The sequence below is a fragment of the Cupressus sempervirens genome, chromosome 1 (genome assembly GCF_028749045.1).
Source record: "Cupressus sempervirens isolate cs-2001-9-10 chromosome 1, ASM2874904v1, whole genome shotgun sequence".
In the NCBI taxonomy this organism is placed as follows: domain Eukaryota; kingdom Viridiplantae; phylum Streptophyta; class Pinopsida; order Cupressales; family Cupressaceae; genus Cupressus; species Cupressus sempervirens.
In genome coordinates this window covers 10,968,320-10,989,762 of record NC_143118.1, presented here as the reverse complement: position 1 = coordinate 10,989,762, position 21,443 = coordinate 10,968,320, and the positions used below count along the sequence as shown (strand labels likewise).

At 35.6% G+C, this 21,443-nt stretch overlaps 1 pseudogene across 1 annotated transcript in view; it reads right to left on the bottom strand.

Moving 5' to 3' along the window:
- The window catches only part of LOC149575903 (uncharacterized), a 55,993-nt pseudogene that overhangs the window by 22,525 nt on the left and 12,025 nt on the right, over positions 1-21,443 (bottom strand). The window contains exons 4-5 of the transcript XR_016354214.1: positions 4,282-4,349; positions 4,125-4,181 (exon numbers count right to left, since the gene is read on the bottom strand). The product of XR_016354214.1 is annotated as an uncharacterized LOC149575903 (transcript). The remainder of the gene's footprint in view (positions 1-4,124; positions 4,182-4,281; positions 4,350-21,443) is intronic.

Here is a 21,443-nt window from a genome sequence, read left to right as displayed (position 1 = left end):
TCTATCATATCATATCATCAATCAAACCATCGATTTTAAAAGCAAGTAGCCTTCACGTTACCTTAAGCTATCACATCACCTTAAATCGTGACTGGTAAAACATGATCGGAAAATAAGCTGGTTTATCTGAAAACAGCCTGCTTTAATGGTGTGAGTCAATTTCCGGGTGAAGCCAACTCCAGAATGAAAGCCTATCAGCTAATAATATTGATATTATGTGTTAGAAAAGCCATAACATCTGATGATTAATAATTCAATATGTGAGTTGTTCTGTGAAATATGATATATCACACAGGTTTATAAAGCCCCCCGAACTGGGAAATAATTGAAGATTATAGTCAAATTGAAGAAGCATGTGACTATGTCACTATACTACATTCATATTGCTCTCCATCAGCTGCATCAAAATCAGTGAAGGGTTAATTAAAAATGCAAAACCAGATGCAGTATAATTATCAGCAGTTCAGTTAATTATCTTTGACTTTTGTTACTTTTTTATCGCTGTGGTTTTAAATTTGTGTATTGTCATTGGCTTTTTTGTGATGTTTTCCATATCAGAAACATGATTTTTATTATGACAGTTGCATACCCACTCCCATGAGGTAACTATAACAGCGTCATTTTGTACAGGTATTGGGGCTGCGGGTCAGAATCTACTTCTAGTAATCAAAGCTTATTGCAACCATATAAAACAAATCCCAACATATGCATATATACAAGCCACCTTAAACCATACACCAAAGCAAGAGATGGTAGGAAGAGCATAACAGGGCAAGCTCATTCCAGCACAGGTTAAAATTTGCATCACTATTGAACATTCTGAAGGCTGTCTAAGTTTTCCCTAAAGATATATAAGGCTTGCAAAAAAAGAGCTAGAGAAATCATTGACTCGTTCGAGTTACATATCACATTAAATGGTAGGTCAATATGCCTTGTTTAAAACTTGGCCCTCACCACGGTAAGTTATCCTATTACAGGGTGAAGTGTGCCATGGGGAGAACTTCAGGAGACCTATGCAGAACAAATTTAAGCTTTAATAGCTCCTGAAATATTTTATGTATTTCATTGCTTTAACCTGGAACATATCAGGGCTTAAATTTGAAGTCGATTTAAAGAATTTAGGGAACATTTCATTTGTGTTTCCCCAAATTCTTTAAATCACTTGTCTATCATCTTTGACCTTTGAAACATGAAATGGTTGAAGTCTTGAAACATAGTGATGCAGTCTTTTCTTTCTTGCCCAAATCGTTAACAGTTGTCACATTGTTTTCAGCTCACACCCTTTCAATCCTTCTGATTCTTGGGATAGTAACCCCCAATAATTAGAAGTTATGTTGGCAGAGTAAATTCTCCACCTACCCACCATCAACAGCTGCAGAGAAACAGACCACACATTTTCCATGTGCAGCCATCCAAGCACCGGCCAACACACCAGCTTCACCGTCCAACATTAATTATATTGCCAAATCTTTCCTACAGCATTAAATATGCATTTGCTTATAAATAGAATAAGTTGGGCCTGTGTTCAGCAGAGCCTGTTTTGGGTTTCTCATTGTGGATCATGAGTGGATAGAATGTTGTAGCATTCTAAGGACTTGTAATAGATTTTGGTTATGTATGAAGTGCTGTAGCACATTGTGATTAGTCTTTGCATTTTACATATTGAATTGAATGCTTATCTTTTAGTTGGTGTTTGTCTTTGATCCACTCTATCCACCTCCTTCAAGTGGTATCGGAGCTAATGGGAGATGATCCTAGAGATCGTGGAGAGGTCGACGAGTTTAGAATTGGTGAAGAGTGTTGTGGCATCATAGCCCAACAGGCAATGGCATTTGAAGTTATCTTTTGCAAGAATAAAGAGAAGAACAAATCAAGAGACTGCTATGAGAAACAGAGAAGTCATGAAAAGAAGGAAACGAAAGTTGAAGTCTGTTTGAGTTAATGCTATATGATGGTATCATTCATAGATTAGAAGCACGTGGAGCATCTCTCTGCAAGCAAGAGTGCCAGATAATGCATACACATGGCATAGAAGATATTGATCATGGAATTGTTTATTATGCCTTTGTGTTTTAAGTATGTGTGTTTGATGTTATTGAATAATTATTGAAGTTAGTTGTGGTGGCAGTAAGTGAAAGTAGATTTTATTGGTGGTGAGTTGGTTGTCATGATTCAAAGGTTTGTGTGTGTGCTGACTGGATAAAAGTGTTGGGATTGGAAGTGAGAATTTGTTTGTCTAATTGTGAAGGATATGATGTGCTTGATAGTGGTCATATAATAGAAGTTGGTTGCATTGATATTCCCCAACCAAGTGATGAAAATTGAATTAGTGATGATTGTTAATGGGCTATGTGAATGTATGGGGTGCATTATCGGTTGTGCCCAATACCCCAAAGGTTTTTGGTTTGACATATTGATGAACCATGTATGTGAAAAGGATTCCTATAGAACTAGCGAGTACAGCAATTGGGCACCCATGTATCTCGGTAGATGGATTTCTTTTTACATGGACTCAATAATCAGTCCGATGCAGGTCAAGAAGGAGAAAAGCCAAAGTGATGATAGTTTTACCATCATGTGAGTTAGTGGTAATCTGAAACCATTTGTAATGTTTGGTGGTCTATTGTAATTGCTATTATGTGAGGTTCGTGGTTAATTGAAACCATTCAAATGAAAAGTTTTTGGTCAGCTAGAAACCATTTGTATTACAATGTTTAGGGGTAAGCCGTAAAACCCAAAGTAATTATGACAAGGGAAAATAATATAAATGTAGTAGCATTAGTGGAAGAAATTAAAGGGCAGTGTTGGCAGAGTAATTCCTCCACCTACCCACCGTCAACAGCTGCAGAGAAACAGGCCACACATTTTCCATGTGCAACCATCCAAGCACTGGCCAACACACCAGCTTCACCGTCCAACATTAAGTATATTGCCAAATCTTTCCTACAGCATTAAATATGCATTTGCTTATAAATATAATGAATTGAACTTGTGATCAGTAGAGCCCATTTTGGGTTTCTCCATGGCTTCTCCTCTCTATGGCTTTCTCTCTTGTTTGCTCTATTCTAATTTCTATCAACCCCCAATAATTATAGCCTGCCATTTTTTCCTGGCAAATTTATCTTCATCATGGGCTGTTTTAAACAAGACCATTTGAGATTAAAACTACATTCGATTGAAGATGAAGCTTTCTAAATCATTGCAGACAAAACCCCTAACCTCCATCAACTACATGCTAACTAAACATGTCTAAGGGCTTCGTATGCCTAGTGTTTGGCAAAAGTCAAATGAATGAATGCCACTAGAAATAGTTGATCAAATGGGAACAATTGTGTAGCAACTAGAAACCATTGCACATTGCGTAGCAACTGAGAGCTATTGCACAGCAACTAGGAGAAGTTGTTCAGCAGCTAAAAACCATTATGCAACCTCTTGTAACTATTAAGCAAGAACTAAGGTTTGTTGCACAGCAACTAAAATGATGCACAATCACAAAAGACTTGTTTCTATGTTTTACTTATCTATTTTTTTTGGTGGTGCAATATCAATTGTAGATGTGGGAAGCTCTTGCATCACTCAGTGATTAGTTAATAGCGCACAATTTAATGCTTACAAAAGCCAAGTCCTAGAATTTACATTATTTTAGACGAGGTAGAGGACTTATAACCTATGCTCTCTACTGCCCCATGAAATGACCAGGAAAGGCAAATAGCCACAAGTTACTGGAACCTATATGCTAATGATATTCACTAATGCAGAGACCAAAGGTAAATTTTGTTAGCTTTTTTCCCTTTATCATGTTACTAAGAACAATAAATTCTTCAATTCTTCAGACATTCGGAATTTATGTTTAAAAGACTAGAATTACATTATTTTTTCAATACAAAACATTGTATAGAAAAATGCTCGTTGAAACCAGGCAAGTTCACCATGGGTGTCCTGTTTTTATATATATTTTGAACCATCAACAATTGTATACTCCCGTTCTAGCTCTCATTGATACTACCTCAAATATAGTCCAAGTTATAATCGCCTTCAACATTACAACCATTGCTTTGTGTTTATATTCATCATGTGTAAGATTTAATTAATGCACCTCTACAATGGTGACTATAGAAGCATACCTCCTTTGCTGATTTTGACATCATTGTAGCCATTTCTCCTACAGAAGAGCTCATTTCCTATTCATGCAAACAAATTTTCAAAATAAAGTATTACTACAGAACACAAAGTCATGAAACCCTACAAGAAAAAATTAACTGATTTAATGACACTGCACACCAATTCGTTGTCATCATCATCATAGACTCCTGCATCATACATTAAGCGCTTGTTGCTGTTGGACAGGACTGCAAAATAAATGGAAAAAGGTTGCTTGTGAGAGGCCCTAAACCTGACTAAGATTGTTAAGAACATGAACTAGATATAGAAGTTCTGAGACTACCTCATTACAATGGCAACCAAAATGAGAAGTCATTAATTGTGTGATAAGGGAGGAAATTTATTGTTAATTGTTTACAAATATTCTGCTCATACAATAATCAACATGAGACTAATGTCAGCACCTTATACTAAAGTAACAAGTTCCATGGGCGAGCTGTATGCCCTCTACTACAATTACATGCTTTGAATCTAGCCATAATATAACTTGCCTATTCAATAAATTGAGAACGTGAAGTTCGTTCCATGGTGACAACCAATGAGCTACTGCATTTGGCAGAAACCCATCTGTAATTTTTGAAATCAATCTTCCATGAGAATTTCATCAACTTCTGCAATCCAATCCTTAATCCCAAGTGAGAAGCTTGACCGACTCCTCCAATATCACCTAGGGTACATAGTTCCATCGTCAAAAAACAACGTTCTTAGAGTTTTTATCCCAAGCCTGTAGATCTGAGCAATTCTCTAAATAATAATGTAAAAAATCATAAATCACTCGCTCTTCAGCATCAATCCCAATGCCACTTAGTTAATATTGATTTCAGCGCCCATACAGATTTCACCATTAGTTAAGTGGTATTAGTTCATATTAATTGTGTAAGTCGCTTTCATAAATATTAATATTACCTTTTAGTTTCCAATTGGATATTAATATAAAATAATTAAATATAATTCCTCTTTTTGTACATTTTAGTTCTAATGAATTAAATAATATTTATTTCATAACCTGTCAAAATTGGTTTATTGCAGACATACCCACAAAGTGCAGCAATAAAGAAAGCTGATCTGACACAAAAAACTGCAAACTAGAGATGCCAAATCCTAGTGCCTTCACCAAAAAGCTCCAGATTGGATGGCTAGAAGCGAGGTGAGACAAGAAGAATGACACCAGAACATGCTGATAGAATCTCCTCAAGCTTGCTGCCCATTCAACCACTCCAAGCACCAAGCACCTCTCTTGCAATGTACAATCCTCTTGAGAAAGCATAGCCAGAAAATGAATCGTATGGCCAACCAAGTGGAAGCATGAACAACTGCAAACTCCTCAAACACTCCTCCAATCATAATAAAGGATTATTAATTAATTTAAGATAACTAGATTGTATCAAATATCAAGATATTGATATCCACTATGCCCACCAACATTTCTAAAATAGTAGCCCTATTAGTTGGTTCAATCAATGACCAAAACTAAAGCATTATTATTTAATTTAAAACAACTAGACTATATCAAATATCAAGATATCGATATCCACTATGCCCACCAACCTTTCTAAAAATAGTAGTTGTTACATCCTAAATTTTGACCTAATTTTAATTTATTTATAGCCGTTAGATTAAACGGATTTTCTTTCATAATCATGTGAAGAAGGTAGTTAAATATATCCGTTGTATTCATTATGTTAACTATTTAATGAAGATGGTTGTTATCCATTATTTTTCATGTGATGTTTAGCAGTTGTTTGATTTTGGAATTATGGTTAATAATTAAATTCTTTATCTCTATTAAATGTTATTACGAAATTATTATGGAACTTGTTATTATCATGGAAATATTGCACAAGTGATTACAGGAGAAGATGAAGGGGGGAAGCATTGCTAAACGGGATCAACAAAATGGGATACTAGCTTAGTCCAATTATTAGGTTGACATGTATGACCTTAAATTGCCTTGGTAAGGACCTGGTGACTGGCGACTTGAACTTCAGGATACAATCGATGGACCCGCATGAGTTATTAAATAAACATTTAAAAACATAAATTAATTTAATTAAAAATAATACGTACCTCAAAAGGTTTTTGATTGATCTTTCCACCATATCATCATAATGTATACCTATGTACGTACACATAGATATAAGAATGAAGTGACACCATAATATTATTTTTATAAGTAATATGATGCCACCTCATAAATATATCTATGTGCAAGTAGATAGATATAAACTATAATTATTCTCGATTGATAACCTTCAAATCTTTTTCGATATTTATTTCATTTTCTTGCTAAAACCGAATGAACATTTGGCATATTTATTTGGTGTCCAAGAGCCAAGTCTCTTCTTTAGGAGTTGTGGCTTCTTGGAAGCCAAAGAGACTTAGAACCTTCTTATATCATGAAGTCGAGAGAGCTAGAAGGCGTGAACTCAACATCCGACTTCCTTCTCATCACCCAACTTCCTATTCTATCACCCAATCTCAATTCTTTTTACCACCTGATACCTCTACAGATATCACACTATATCTCTACATTATAAACTTTGCCAATCTCTTCCACGCTCTGCCTTTTATTAATTTTTCTTTGCTAAAGACGTGATTATAAGTCTCACTAATTTGCGCTTGGAGATTATTCCGAGGAAGAGCTGAATCATTAACGTCTAGCAAGACTCCTTTTTTTCTAGATTATACCAGGTTATGTGGTCAATCATATTCCAAGTGTTGCTATATATTTCAGTGTTAGTTGTTACTACATTCCAATTTCCATTGCAATCAGCTACAGTTTATATTCATCTTGCTTAAGTATCATTGGTTAGACCCTCCCTAGGAAGGAGTTATTTATGACAAATAAAAGTCAAGTATCCATGACATGATATCATAATTTATTTCTACCATTGATAGTCAGAATCAAATGATATTTTTTTTGCAAGTCTTAAGAACACATTTTTCAAATCACAGATTGTGATAAGCTAGAAACATAATATTCATGAATCAGTTGAGGATCAATGGACAAAGCTGATTGCTTTGAGATTTGAACACCTAGGACTCACCGGTAGTATAGCCATAGAAAAGGTGAAGAGGTGAGATGGAATCTACAATGCCATAGAAACAAAAGTCAAACATGACACAATAAATCTAAATTAATTTCATTTAATAGCGCATGCTCGTTCATATTATTGTTCCCTTGTTGTCAAGTCGCGATGGTGATCGAGTAATCGAACCCATCAAAAATCCTTGGCCAAGGTCATTTTAAGGCATGTTTGCCCTCTATGATCACTTGATGTCAGTAAAGCCGATTATTCAGACATGTTCGTCCATAACTGTGTGGACATTCTAAACACCATAATGCTTAGGTGGTTGGACTAAAAGTATCCCAAGCCTAATCCCAAGGTAGGGAGGGTCTTTCTATTCAATAGATTGTGTGGAGATAAATGTGGTCCGAGGTTGGGAGGTTAAGTCTAAGTCAATGCTTCTCCTCTTATCGAAATCCGAGGCTTGCACAACCAATTAAAGACTCACCGAATATTTCTTGTATGTTCTCCTTTCTTTTTCATGTTAAACATTTACTTTACTTATATGTATGGAAAGATAGTAAATCGTTATTTCAATTATTACAGTTGATCATTGTTACAATTATATCAGTTAATCGTTATTTCAGTTATTGCAGTTGATCATTGTTACAATTAATTCAGTTAATCGTTATTATAGTTGATCATTGATATAGTTATTTTAGTTGAGCTTTGTTATTTTAGTTAATTGTTGGTAGTTAAAAGCAGTTAATGTCCCATGGAAAGGAATTCATTATATTTGTTCAATAATTTGTTGAGGAAAACTCTTTCTAGTTCGCCTTTATTTTGTTTTGAAAATCCGTTTGTTACAGTAGCCCTATTAGTTGGCTCAATCAATGACCAAAACTAACTTACAAAAATATTAAGTACTGGAGAACTCGCCTAAAATCATTTGAGAAAAGAATGGTGTGCACAACATAACTGCTGGAGCTCAAATGAATGTCTAAAACTGCCATCCTGCTATATAAATTGTTTGCCAAGCTCTCCAACTTTGACACATTAGCTTACGAGAACTCACTAGATATGCTAATTGTCCACCATGTTGAACTGATTAGAAAACGAACATTACAACCGCTCTACCCAAAATTGCTTGTCCTCTAGCAATCCCAACTCTAGATGTTGCAAAATCTACTCATTCTCCAGCATTGCATCATCTACTAGAAAGTTTTTTCATTTGACAAAAAATTCTTTAATGAACCTCTTCCAAGACCCTACACTTTAGAGTCAATAATGGCCTTTGGAATCAATATCAACTTCCCATCCTCATACAATAGTAACAACTTTGAGGGAACTGCATTGTGCCCAATTGTCTTCTTGAGCATGGATATATTTATGTACTATGTTGCCAGTTGGTAACTCAAGCTCATAGGCAACCTCTCTAAACCTCTTAAGACACTTTGAATGGACACTAGAATCTGAATTAAGCTTCTCTACTCCACTCCTCTTGAGAGTAGGTTGTTTATATGGTCTAAGCCCCAAAACAACTATGTCCCTAACCTTGAAAGTGCGCTCTACTTCATATCAATCAATATATGCTAATTTTGTGCCTAGTGCAAGTTTTCCTTCAAAGTTTCATGATATCCTGACTCTCCAAGAAGAAATCTCTTGCCTTAGGCACTCTACTACACCCAAAAAACATATCCAAGAAGTTAGGTGCTTCATACCCATACGAGGCCATGAACGGGGACATAAGCCGTATTGTAGAAATACTCACTAAGGTGCAGCTATCTAATCCAAGCTCTTTTCCATTCTAACACACGGTTTCTTAGATCCTTGCACACCTTTGTTTACTATCTCCATCTATCCATTTGTTTGAGGCTGGTAGCTCAAGCTAGGAGTGAGTTCAAACTCACTCAACTTGAAGAGCGCCTACCAAAATATGCTTAGGAACTAGTTGTCCCTATCACTCACTATGCTATTGAGCATCCCATTCAATTTGAAAATTTTCTGAAGAACAACTCACCTACTTGCACTGCCATATGTGTTTTAGTAGAAAAGAAATTGTACAAATTCTGTCAATTTGTATACCACAACAAATTTGCAATCCTTCTAGTGAACCTTAAGTAGCCCGGTGACAAAGTTCATGGAGATACATTTCCATTTTTTCATTAGGGATGAGTAAAGGCTAAAGCAGACCAAAACGATATGTGTGCCTATTCTTACTTTGCTAGCAACTGGGACACTCTTTGACATACTTAAGGGCTTCATTTTTGAGTCCTTTCTAAGTATATCTCTCTTGAATCTGCCTGTAGGTCTTGAAGAAACCCAAGTGACCAGCCATAGGTGCAAAATGAAATGTCCTCAACATCTTAATCTTTAGCTATGAAGCAGGCACCAAATAAATCCAATCCTTAAAGACGATTAACTCAATAACAAAAAAGTACCTTCATTATGAACTGCACCAAATATGATTCTTGCTGCCCAAGAATCCTTAGCATACTCTGCTGAAATCAACTCCCTCCAATCAGCAGTAATCTCCACCAAAGAACATAAGTGAGGCTTCCTAGAAAGTGAATTGGCAACTACATTATTTTTCCATTGACATATACAATGTCAAAATCATAAGATTGTAGTCTACTCACCCACTTTTGTTGCCTGTTGTTGAGATACTCCTAGTTCATAAAGTATTTGATGTTGTGGTCCATTTTGATGATGAACTTATCCCTACCTAGATATGGTACAAATTTGGCCAAGGTGTGCATAATGGTCAATATCTCCCTACCATAGACAGAGTAGCTCCTCTCCACACCTCTCAATTTTCTACTCTCAAATGCTATGGGCTATTTCTCCTACATCAAAACGACTTTGATCCCCTCTTCTAAAGCACCACACTCCAACTCAAAGGGTTTAAAGAATCTAGGTATCACCAATATGGCGGATGTAAATATCAATTGTTTGAAGTACTCAAAACAAGTTTGTTCGAGTCTAACCACACCAAACCTTCTTGGTCAAATCTGTAATTGGAGCTATAGTTTGTGAGAAACCTTTAATAAGCCTCCTATAGAACCCACATAGATCAAAGAATCCCTTAAGCTGAGTGGGATTTGTGCACGTAAGCCATTTAACAATAGCCTCAATCTCCTCATGATCAATTCTCAGCCATTCTGCACTAATCATGTGTCCAAGGTAGAGAAAATTTGTCACCCAAAAGCTAGACTTGGACTCCTTAGAGTATCTATATTCACTCTCCAAAACACTCAAGACCTCAAAATGCCTCATGTGTTCTTATCAAGCCATACTAAAGGTCAAGATGTCATCAAAGAATATCAACACATATTCCATCAAATGTCTCTTGAATACTTGATTCATAAAACTTTGGAAAGTGGTTGGTGCATTTGTTAAACCAAGGCCATTACCAAGCACTCTAGGTGACATCTGAAAGTTTTCTTTTATGTCCTCTCCCCTTATCCAAATCTTAAATTTATCTTTGAAAAATAGCAAGCCCTATGCAACTCATCAATCAATTCATCTATCCAAGGAACAAGATACTTGTTTTTAATTGTCTTCTTATTGAGCGGTAATAATCAATACACATCTACATAGTTCCACCTTTTTTCTTCACCAAAACCGTTGAAGCAAATGGGCTCTTATTAGGTATAATGTGCCCCATCTGCAATTACTCAATTGTTTTTTATCTCATCCTTATGTATCTTAGGATGTTTGTCTGGCACAATAATTAGTGGTTTGGCACCCTCATCCAACTCTATAACATACTCTATCCCTCTCTTAGGTGGTATTCCACAAGGGAAACTCCCAAACACCTACTATGATTTGATAGCAAATTTAAGAATACATGGTAGTTATTCCTTTGTTGATTTTCTATCCTAGGTATGATAAGAAACTTTGCAACCCAATCTACCTAATCATGCCCAATCAATAATTCCATCCTCTTGAAGGACACAACTCTTGGGCCTCCATCTAATAGCCCCCTAAGCACTATCTTTTTGCCATTAGACTCAATGTCATCTCCATTTTCTGCAGATTGAAATAGAACTCTACAAGTAATAACATCTAATGCATCCTTGAGATCACCTCAATGTTAACTACATAGAATTCATCTTTCAGCTCAAAATCATCCGACTAGATACTTAGGTTTGAAATCTTACGAGTGAATGAGAGTTGTACACATCAGCTCTCATAACCTTAAACCCATCATGCTCCTTTGTTTGGAGGCCTCTTCTAGTCAAAAATCCGTCATCAAAGTTATGAATGGCTCTTGTGTCAATGAGTTATCATTTTTAGTCTTTGTAACACTCCTCTTACCTTAAATATGATGGCTTTCTAACAAATAGAAAGTTGAGTAATGGTACCATCACTCTTTTGTTCTTCTCTTAATGAACTCACCCATCACTGCTCTCTGAATCTGATTGTTATTTGATTTTCCTAATGCAGATTCTTCAACAGAAAAGTACTCCAATTGTTGTTGGAGGGTTTCTTTTCCTTTGGAGCCCTCCCTTTGTTTTATTTCAGTTGTTGCTTTCTTCTTAGAGCACTATTTCGTGTCCCTACTGCAGGCTGATCCCCTTTTCAATGCACTTGGCAGTCCTTTTGACCATTTGTGGTCTTTTGTTGGACATTAATTTTTTCATCTTATCTCAGCTTTGGCTTTTACACTACACTAGATGTGACGGGTCCCAAGGTTCTCAAAATTGAAAGCATAGCTTCTTTCACCAAAAGTCATTCAATTGCTATGTCTCCAACTTGTTAGTCTGATTACATGGCTGATGTGATTCCCTATCAAATTGCAACTTTTTTTTTTTTTTTTTGAATCCTTTTGATTGAAATTTGCTTCTAGAAGTAGAAGCCTCCATACATCTAACCTTTTTGATGGCCTCTTGCAAAGTATGTGGCTTTACAACCTTGATCCAACCTCTCAATGGATCTGTCAAACGATACATTAGAGTAATGTGAGCTTCCTCTTGGATGTCTGTAACCAACACTATAAATCTCTGAAGATCAGCTATATAGGTATCCATTGAACCCCATTGCTTCAGTGGCACCACTTTCTTAAAATGCACTTTGAATCTTTCTTATCAAACCTTTAATCAAACTCTCTATAATCTCAGCATAAGAGGTGATCTTATCATCCCCGTGGTGATCATTCTGTGATGCCACCACTCATGTCCAATATTGTCAAGATGCATTGTTGCATACTCAGTGGCCTCTTCCTTTGGCATAGGAATGAGCTAAAAATAGCTATCTACCTTCTAAACCCAAGCTTGAGCTGAAATTTTTCCCAAACCATCATAATATAGAAGAGTTTACTTCCCTACCTCCGGTAAATCATAATTTTGTGCTCTATTCATCTTAACATTAGTTTAGTCTCTCAATAAAATATCAACCTAAAACACAAGACCTTTTCTTTCCCAATTTTGTCCGAACTAATGTTACAAATAAGTTATTTGGTGCTCATTGTCAACCTATGGTGGTGCCCTAGGTGGAACCATAGGCATAAGAGTCCTCAAGGTTACAATTCTTGCTTGCTGATTTGCATCCTAGTAGAATATTGTAATGTTTCGTTAAAGGTCATCTTAGTTAGTCTTTAGTTTATTAAGTAATTTATGTTTTTGTCTTTAGTGCTTGATTGTTCCTTTTAGAAACATCGTATTTGTAAATCTATATAAAGAGCTTTCATATCCTCTGTTTAATACAACATTGATTTATAGTAACATGGTATCAAAGCAGGTCAATGGGATCAAATCAAAATTTGGCAAAATTTTTAAGGAAAATTTGAGCCTCTTCTAATTTGGATTTCTTTTTTCTTAAAATAAACTGTTAGAAACAATAGTCCACCAAGATAACTGGGGAGGGGGGGGGGGGGGGGTGTGGGGTGAATCAATTATCCAACAATTAAAACATTTATTTTCCTTAAATAAACTTAACCATTCAACCAAAGTAAACAACCACCATACAAAGATGCACATAGACAATTACACTAGATATTCTGACTAAGGAAACCCTTAATCAGAGGGAAAACCCTGGTGGGAATGATGCCCACAAGATGATGTACTAATAAAATATCCTTTGTTAGAAAATGGACCCTATTAGGAGTCTACTACAACATTTAGTACATATGAGTTCCTGTTAGGAAACTTTGAATCCCTGTTAGGAGATTCCAACCCTATTAGGAGTTGTAGTACAATGTATGCAAGATGAGCCCATTTTCCAAACATGCAATTTCAATTACAAGAAAAGCTCACTGCTCAAACATGTAATTTACTGTTATGTTCCTCTTTCCATTGTTCTGTCAACTAAACCAATCACTGTCAGACCTTGTAGACCAGGTCACAAACCTTGGATCCAAATATCAAACCTCAAATCACTCAACAAAACCTCAGCAATGAAGTTTCCTTCACTTCCGCTTTGCTCTACTCAACTTCGCATTTCGCTCTTTGTTGCTTACAATCACTTCGCATCAATACAATTCCATACTTCATGATAAAGGAAAATGTCCTTCCTTTATACTAAGTCCATAAAACAATTCTCTGAGTCGATTGTTAAACCTTCTCAATTAATTATTATAGGACCACATTAAGAACATGTTACACTTAGCGATAACATTAAATTTTCGTCTTGCAACTTGAATAACTTTCTGTACACGCAATATTACAACGAGCGAACTTAGCCACGTCATCACCAACATATCTTCTTCATATTCTCAACCTCGATTCTCAGAATAACAACTCTACTAAGAGATATAACAAGTTTACCAAAACATGCCTTGGTAAACTCTATCTCAGAACATACATCACCAAAACTTACACAACTTCTTCCAAACTTATCATTTCTTCATTCGACATTAATTGCATATACCAGAGACTCAGATGTATCTCCCATAACCTCAGATAGTGAGAATACTCAACTAGCCATCCGTACCAACTTGATCTTTCCGCTGTTCTTCTATCAGATACCACTTAAAACTGTTACGTTGACATTAATGACAAACTCAGTCATGAATGTAACATATCATCATAGTAACACATATCTACAATACTCCCCCATAGGAATATCATCAACATTCATGCTTCCAACAATCTCCCCCTTTGGTATTGATGGCAACATAGATGAAAAACATCTAGTTCCAAAAATACCAACAAAAGACTATTCATCTTTCTTTTCAAATCCTCTTCATCAATCATTCTCCCCCATTGATATACCTCAATGTGCTTTCTGTCAAACTATCATTCCATGTTGTACTTCTTCCGAACAAGTTGTTCTTCCTCATAATCTTCTCATGATGTTTTTCATGCCGAACTTCTCCCCCATTGACATCAATGTCAAAGGTTTCAACATCCATCAAATTTCTGCAACAACTGATTCTTACTAGTTCAAGTGTCCAAAGACATTGTTCAAAACAACATCCAACAAGAGTCCTAGATGATTCTGTTCATCACAGATACTCCCCCATACAAGAAGCGTCAGCATTCAGTCCAGACAAACAATGGTGCTTTGTTACACTGGATTGATGCACTCTTGCATCTTCTACTCTAATGTAAGAAGGGGCATAACCTCTAGCATGCCTCACAAATACTCAAAAGTCTCTTTGGGAAGAGGCTTAGTGAATATATCTGAAATCTGCTCTTTAGTGCTCACATACTCCAATCTAATTTCCTTTTCTGCAACTTTCTCTCTCAACATGTGATACTTAATAGAAATGTGCTTGGTCTTCGAATGGAACACTGGATTCTTAGACATATTTACCGTGCTTGTGTTGTCACAATATATGACAACAGGTTCACTGATTTTTATCCTTATATCCTTTAGCATTTACTTCATCCAAACAACTTGATTGTAATTGTTTGTTGCTGCAACATATTCTGCTTCTGCTGTACTTTGTGAGGTATAATCCTGCTTCTTGCTTAGCTAAGAAACCAATCTTCCTCCAAGAAAGAAGGCTGCACCATTGGTGCTCTTTTTGTCATCCATACTGCTTGCCCAATCAGCATTAGTATAAGCACTTAAGAGTAAAATCATTAGATCATCTGAACTCAAATGTTCCTTTCACATATCTAAATATCCTTTTGACTGCTACATAATGTGCTTCTCTAGGATCAACTTGGAATCTTGCAACAATTTAAATTGCATTTGCTATATCCAGCCTTGTGTGAGTCAAATATTGCAAACCTCCAATCATAGATCTGTACTTCTACTCAACAGTAGGTGTCTCATCCTTTGTAGATAACTTATCTCTAGTTACCATAGGTGTTCTAACGAGTTTACATGTTTTCAAACCAAACCTTTTCAATAAATCTTTCAAATACTTAGTCAGAGAAATAAAGATTCCTTCTTTATTCTGCTCAATCTGTAATCCTACAAAATATTTCATTTCTCCTATCATACTCATTTCAAATTCTTTTTTCATCTCTTTTGCAAACTTGTCACTTCGATCATCATTTCCTCCAAATATGATATCATCAACAAATATTACCAAAATCATCAAACCATCATCAATTTCTTTCCAATATAGATTACTATCTGCCATACCTTTGCTATATCTAAGCTTTGTCAAATGCTTGTCCAACCTTGCATACCAAGTTCTCAATGCTTGCTTCAAGCCATACAATACTTTCTTCAGTTTGCATATTATGTCCTTATCATCTGTCAAAGGACAACCTTCAGGCTGTTTTATGTACACCTCTTATTCAAGTTCTCCATTCAAAAATGCTGACTTGACATCCATCTGATACACTTTGAATTTCTTTTGTGTTGCATAGGCTAAGAATAATCTTACTGCTTCTATTCTAGCCACAGGAGCATAGGTCTCATCATAGTCCATTCCTTCTATGTGTGAGTAACCTTTACATACCAATCTTGCCTTGTTCCTTACAACTTTTCCTTGCTCATTCATCTGTTCTTGAATACCCAATTAGTTCCTATCACATTTTTGTTTGCTAGTCTGGGGACCAATTCCCAGGTCTCATTCTTTACTATCTGATCCAATTTCTCTTTCATAGCTTGTTTCCAATAATCATCTTTACATGCTTTATCTGCATTCTTAGGTTCAACTTGAGATATCAAGCATAGTTCTTCATTGACTCTGCTTCTTGTCATCACACCTTTATCTTTGCTTCCGATGATCTGCTTGGATGGGTGATTCTTTATTCATATTCTTTACAGAAGTAAGAGTTGCTATCTCAACTCTTGGCTCTACTGAAGGTTCCGAGCTTTGTTCTTGTCTTGGCTCTCCTTCATTTTACAAATCATTATTAGTCTCAAGAAATACTTCATCATTCCTTGGCTTAGTAACAATATCATCATCTGAATAGTAATCAATCATTCTTTCTTGTATCCTGAATTTCTCATCAATTCTCACATTTGCACTTTCCATAATTAGTGCTCAGATTATAACATCTATAAGCCTTGCTTTTCAATGAATAACCAAAAAACATACCTTCATCACTTCTAACATCAAATTCACCAATATCATCATCTCTTTTGATATAACATTTACTACCAAAAATTCTAAAATACTTAACTGTAGGTAAGTGACCAAACCACAGTTCATAAGGGGTCTTGTTTGTGTCTTTGACTTGCACTCTGTTTATAGTGTAGACTGTTGTACTCATAGCTTCTCTCCAAAACATCTTGGATACATCATTCTCAACTAAAATAGCTCTTGCTGCTTTTGTTATTGATTGGTTCCTTATTTCTGCAATGCCATTCTGTTTAGGGGTTCTCGGGGCTGATAATTGTCTTTTGATTCCATTTTCTTCACAAAACATGTTAAACTCATTTGAAGTAAATTTTTCTCCTCTATCTGATCTTAAACATTTAATCTTAATACTAGATTCATTCTCAAATACATTCTTGAATATCTTGAACTTATCAAATGCCTCATATTTCTCTTTAAGAAATGTAACTCACATCATTCTAGAAAAATCATCAACTAGAATCATAAAATACCTTTCGCCATAGAATCCTTTAGCCTTCATAGGACCGTTGAGATCTATGTGTACAATCTCCAATTTTTCTATAGTAGTAAACTTCTTGCAAGGAAAAGAAGTTTTGTTATGTTTTGCCAACACACATTCCATGCAAATTGTGTTAGTAGGCTTTACAATCTTAGGCAAATCTCTGACTACAAACATACTACTAATCTTCACAATACTATCAAAGTTTATATGACCAACTCTCTTATGCCATAACCAATTGTCATCTACCTTTGCAATCAACCATGTCATTTCAGTAGGATCCAACTGAAATACATTACCTCTAGATCTGGTTCCTGTTCCAATTACTTTTCCATCTTTGTCTTTGATCATGCATGTCTTCTCTGTGAACTCCAGCTGAAAACCTTTGTCCACTAATTGTCCAACACTCAAAAGATTGTGCTTCAAACCATCAACAAAATATACATCATCAATATTAGTTTTACCATCAAGAGTTATAGATCCAATACCTTTAACTTGACATGCTGCATTGTTTCCAACTCTGACAATGCCTCCATCCTAACTTTTGAAGTCAACAAACTTTTTCATATCACCAGTCATATGATGTGAACAACCATTGTCAATTATCCAATCAGATTTTTTTTTAATCTATGACACCAATGCTACTTTTTCTGGACTTTTTTCTTTAATTGCCACAAATCCTATTTCATCATCACTAGCACTTACTGCTTGTTCATCAAAATCATTTTCTTCATTTGCATACAAACTCTCTATCTCTTCTAGGTTTGTAATTTCCTTTATACTTTTTCTCTCCTTTAAGACACTTAGATGCATAATGACCATATTCATCACAAGTCCAACATTTAAAGATTTTCTTACTGCCTTTTCCTCTTCTTACCAGAAGAGCTACTACTCCTTCAATCTTTTTGTCCTCATCAAATCTATTGCTGTTAGCAAAATCTCCTCTAGCACTTGTGCTTCTTGATAAACAAGGTCAAATATTCAAGGCACTGAAAGTTGTTTCAATTATGGTCAATTCTCCTAATTGTCTAAGCTCATTCTCAATTGCTTCAAATCTTCCAAGCAATGTCTCCTTTATGAAATCTTTGGTACAAGATATCAACCACTGTATCATTTGAACTACTGGCTTAAATGGTGATGTTAAGCTCTTCAATACCTTCCATATAACTTCATCATCTTCTTTGGTTCCTCCTTAAGATCTAATACCTGCAGTGATTTCTGATATCTTGCCTACATATGTTCTTACAGATTCATCTTCCAACATTTTAACATCTTGAAATGCACAAATCCAACTTTGTAGCCTCAACTTCTTAGAATGTTCATCACCTAAAAAAATATTTTCCAAGCTTTCCAAATCAAATGAGAAGTAGCAAGTGACTTGATTGTATTCAATTTCAGGAAGTGCAGTCAATAATGCTTCTCTAGCTCTCATGTTGCATATAAAAAGATCTCTTTTTGCCTCAGTATAAGTTTCCAAATCATTTTCAGCAATGATTGTCTTTGCTGTTTTTGTCAACATCCAAAATCTCGGACCCTTACACAGTAGATGTATCTTCATCTTTTCTTTCTAGCTATCATTATTTGTTCCATCGAACTTCGAACTATCTTTCTTAAACATGCTCGCCACGGATCTCCCAAAGTTGTTAAAAATTATCTTCAAGGACCTAATGCCTTGATAACAATTGTTGGAAACAATAGTCCACCAAGATAACTGGGGGGGGCGGGGGGGGGCGGGGGGGGGGGGGGGGGGGTTGGGGGGGGGTGGGGAGGTGAATCAAGTATCCAACAATTAAAACATTTATCTTCCTTAAATAAACTTAACCATTCAACCAAAATAAACAACAACCATACAAAGATGCACATAGACAATTACACTAGATATGTTGAATAGGGAAACCCTTGATCAGAGGGAAAACCCTGGTGGGAATGATGCCCACACGATGATGTACTTATATAAATATTCCTTGTTAGAGGATGGACCCTATTAGAAGTCTATTACAACATTTAGTACATATGAGTCTCTGTTAGGAGATTCCAACCCTGTTAGGAGTTGTAGTACAATGTATGCAAGATAAACCCACTACCCAAACGTGCAACTTCAATTATAAGAAGAGCTCACTACTCAAACAAGAAATTTACTATTATGTTCCTCTTTCCACTATTCTGTCAACCAAACCAATCACCGTCAGACCTTCTAGACCTGGTCACGAACCTTGGATCACTCAACAAAACCTCAGCAATGAAGTTTCCTTCACTTCCGCTTTGCTCTGCTCAACTTCGCATTATGCTCTCTCTGTTGCTTACAATCACTTCGCATCAATACAATTCCATACTTCATGATAAAGGAAAATGTCCTTCCTTTATACTGAGTTCATAAAACAATTCTCTGAGTCAACTATTAAACCTTCTCAAATAATTATTATAGGACCACATTAAGAACATGTTACACTTAGTGATAACATTAAATTTTTGTCTTGCAACTTGAATAACTTTCCGTACACGCAATATTATGACGAACGAACTTAGCCATGTCACATCAACATGTCTTCTTCATATCCTCAACCTTGATTCTCAGAATAACAACTCTACTAAGAGATATAACAAGTTTACCAATACATGCCTCTGTAAATTTTATCTCAGAACAAACATCACCAAAACTTACATAACTTCTTCTAGACTTGTCATTTCTTCATCCAACGTTAACTACATATACCAGATACTCAGACATATCTCCTATAACCTCGAATAGTGAGAATACTCAACTAGCCGTTCGTACCAACTTGATCTTTCTGCTGTTCTTTTGTCAGATACCACAAAAAACTGCTATTTTGACATCAATGACAAACTCAGTCATGAATGTAACATATCATCATAGTAACATATCTACAATACTCCCCCACAGGAATATCATCAACATTCATGCTTCCAACATAAACATCATTGAAGGTATTTAATGAAGATTTTGTGGTTCTTCTTCGAAGATTATTGCTCAAAATCACATGCTTGGTTGAGGGTTTTGATTACGCAATTTCCCAATTTGGGCAAGAGTCTCTGATTTTTTAGGGTTGCATATACTTACATGTTGCTTGCATTTGCATTTTGTGGGTTTCGAGTTGCTTTCATGTGATGTTTTACTACACAAAGTCTCCTTTTTTGCTGCATTAGGTTTCTCTAATGGTTTAACATAATTTTTTTTGTTAAAAAAATTGTGATGGGTTTTCATAATTATTTCCCTTCAAAAATTTCTGATGGGTTTTCACAATTTATTTCCTTCAAAAATTTCAGATGGGTTTTCATATTTTTTTTCCATGAAGAAATTTTGATGGGTTCTCATAATCTTTTTCCTTTTAAAAAAATTTCTAGTGGGTTTTAATAATTTTGATCCTTGAATTTTTTTTAAAATTTGGGTTTATAGTTTTCTCGTAAAAGATTAAGGGTTTGCTCCTGTCAAGGGAGACTCTCTAGCTTCTAGAAAGGTTTTATCATTTTTCCCTTAAAAATGATGTTTTGTATATTGATTTGTGTCTTGGATTTTGTGGCACATATATGTTTGGTTTTTTAGTTTTCCCTAAAATAAATAATGACTTTTTGCAATTTGTTCCGAGACACTGTGCTCAGTTGCAAAAGTTTGGAGGTTTGTCGATTTTTCCTCAAAATCGTGGCAATTGCTCTCAGTGCGTCTCTGGCTACAAGGATAGACAAAACTCTGTTAACCAAAATCAGGTTGGGTGTTTTGTAATGATATTTGGTTAGAAGTTTTGAAGATTTTGGGAGGCTTAGTGGACTCATCTCCATAGTAGAGTCAATGACAAGATCTTGTCTCTTGTTATGGAGCATTCTGAAGAAATGGGTAACTTTCTCTATTTTTTCTAGAGGAATTTTTGGCTACTCTTGGTCTTTGACGATCTGTAGATTCGGGGAGGGTCTTAGCAACAATAGTTCTAAAGAATATGTGAGTAACAAACATTATGTCTTTTGCATTGTAGTTAGATAGAGACCATTAAGGTAGGGTTTTAGAATATTGTAATGTTTCTTTAATGGTCATCTCTTTAGTTTATTAAGTAGCTTCTATTTTCATCTTTAGTTCATGATTGTTCTTTTAGAAACGTTGTCTTTGCAAATCTATGTAAGGAGCTTTCATCTCCTCTATTCAATATAAAATCGAAACGATCCCCACCATTCCTACCATTCCCACATACCTACGACATGTAAAAACCCCAGCTGGTTATATTCTTAACAATCATCAATTTTCTTCATTTTTAAAAATAGTTTGACATTTCCCTGAACAATTGGGGTACAATTCAGC